Here is a 2,439-nt window from a genome sequence, read left to right as displayed (position 1 = left end):
TGGGGAGCCGTCGCTGGGGCTGCCGTTGTTTGTGCCAAACCCGGAGCCTGGCACCCAGCCAGCCCTGAGGAATCCCTGGTGCGCTGGCACCCCCGGCACCCACGGGCCCTGCTCCCCGGGTGGGAAGCAGCGCCACACCCATGCCCAGCTGGGGACATGGCTCGGGGAAGGGGGGGACACCCTCTGTGCCCCCAGCACCCAGCTGGGGTAGAAGCGCCCAGAGAGGGGCACTCAGATGCTGCCAGGGCAGGAGGGAGTGGGGCAGTGCCCAAATAATTGGTTTGGGGGAGGCCACCCTCAGGAGAACAAACCTGGGGTGCAGGAGCCAAAGGTGCCAGCTGGGGTGGGCAGCCAGAGGTGTTTGGGCATGGGCAGAGGTGGAGCATGGGCTGCCTGGTGCCCAGTCTCACCTGCAGCGCATCCCTGCCTTGCTCTGGGCATGTCCTGCATTGCTGCTGCCCCAGGGATGTTCCTGTCCCTTCCCAGGCTGTGTATTCCCATGTCCCTCATCCCCAGGGACTCACCAGGTAGGGGGACCCCCCAGTCTGCCCACACCACGGGAGCAAAACAGCCCCCCAGTTCCCTGGGAGCCAATGTGTCGCTCCAACGCTCTCCAGGCAACTGCTGCTTTTTAATTGCACTAATGAAACTGCTCTAATTAAGGCAATCACCCCCCAGCTGGGGGTGGGGGCTCAGTGGGGCTCCCCAGCTGCAGCCCTGCCCCAGCACTGGGCAGGATGAGGGTCCCCAGTGTGGGGACACGGTGCTGGAGCCACCCCAGGGGACACGGCATGACCCAGATTTGGCCAGCAAGAGCTCAGTCCTGAGCCCCGGTGTTGGGTTGGCTCCACCTTGGGGACCACAGCACAGACCTCCAGGTGCTGCCCATCCTGGGGCTGTGACACCCACAGGGGACGAGGACAAGGGTGGCATTGGGGTGGCAGCAGTGCAGGGCAGAGCCGCAGCCCAGCCCTCCCTCCTGTGCCAGCCGGGCACGTGGCACAGCACAGCCCTGCACTGGGGCTGTCCCCGGGCTGGAGAGCCCCAGCTCCTGCTCCTGGGTAGCATCAGGGGACATGAGCCAGCGCGGGAAGATGGTGCCAGGCACTGCTGTCCCTGCACAGCCCCGGGTCCCTGTCACGCCTGAGGGGGCAGGCTGTGGTCAGGGGTGTCCTGGCACAACAGGCTCCACGTCACTGCCTGCACATCCTTGTGATGTCCCCATCAAGGGGACCCACTGACCCTCGCTCCCTTGTGGAGGCAAGTGTGGATGGGAGCCCATGGTGGCAATTTGGGGGTGACAGACACAAAGCCCTTACGAGGACATGGAGAGAATGCTCTCAGCTGCCCCAGTGCTTCCCAACCCCAAACACCTGCACTGGGGTGGGGCAGCACGTGGAGCCACTGCCCTGTGAGGGTCACCAAGGCAGAGGGAGGGCAGAGCCCTGGGCAGGGGGGCACCCAGCCTCCAGCATTTCAACAGCACCAGCCCCAACCCCTTACCCGGGGGATGCTCTGGCAGGGATAAGGCCTGAGCCGTGTCCCTGGATGCCCTGGACAGAGCAGGGAGCCTGGGCTGGCCCTCACCTCCTTCCCCCAAGCCCCCACCTGCCCCAGAGTCTGCCTGCAGCATCCATGCCCCCCCCCAGCCCTTGCACCCCTGGGGTGCACACATGGCTGGCTTTGCTCTCCCCCAGCAAATGCCAGCGGGGGCCAGGGCAGAGCCCCCGCACTTCCCAGGCTGGAGGGTTGGAGCCTCTCTGCAGGCAAGCGGGTCAGAGGCCCCCGCAGCCCCTCCACCTCCCCACGTCTGCCGAGCCCAGCTTTGATCTCCGCCGCGCTGAGCTCCTGGGAAGGCTGACCCCAAATTAGCAGGAAAATAAAAACACTGGCCGTGGGGTGGGAGACCGGGGCGATGCTGGCGCAGCCTCCGGCTGGACCCCACAATAGAGACGGGTGTGGCGGGAGCCATCGCCTGCATCCCGGCGGGAGCTCGGCGGCACAATGACCCCCGTTCCGTGCATCACCAGGGTCCACCCTGCACGGCCCTCAGTGCCTTGGGCTTGGAGGACCCGGGCCGAGGGACTGGGGATGCTCAGCACAGCTTCCCCCTCAGCCTCCCTCCAGCGCCTGCGGTTTCCTGCGTCTTCGGGGTTGGGTTTTAATTACCTGAATTGCATCGCCACGGGGGAGAGGGAGGCTGGGAACCCGCCGGGGAAGCACCCACACCCTGCTCCATCACCGGGCGGCTGGGAGGTTCCCGGGCTGAGGGACAAAGTGGCTCCCCTCACCCTGAGAAGAGCCCTTGTGAGGCTGGGGGGCTGCGCCCCGACAGCACCAGGGCCCGTGTCCCCCCGCCCCCAGAGGGGCTCACCCTGAGAGTGGGGAGCTGAAAGCTGCACCCCCAGGGGGGTGGCAATACCCTGAGAAGCGGGGTGC

General features: G+C 66.5%; 1 protein-coding gene across 1 annotated transcript in view; it reads right to left on the bottom strand.

Moving 5' to 3' along the window:
- Positions 1-2,439, bottom strand: part of ANKRD13B (ankyrin repeat domain 13B) — an 11,916-nt gene that overhangs the window by 4,353 nt on the left and 5,124 nt on the right. The gene's annotated exons all lie outside the window — the stretch shown is intronic.

Source organism: Geospiza fortis, unplaced genomic scaffold (assembly GCF_000277835.1).
Source record: "Geospiza fortis unplaced genomic scaffold, GeoFor_1.0 scaffold425, whole genome shotgun sequence".
NCBI classification, from domain to species: domain Eukaryota; kingdom Metazoa; phylum Chordata; class Aves; order Passeriformes; family Thraupidae; genus Geospiza; species Geospiza fortis.
This window is presented reverse-complemented; position numbering and strand designations above follow the sequence as displayed.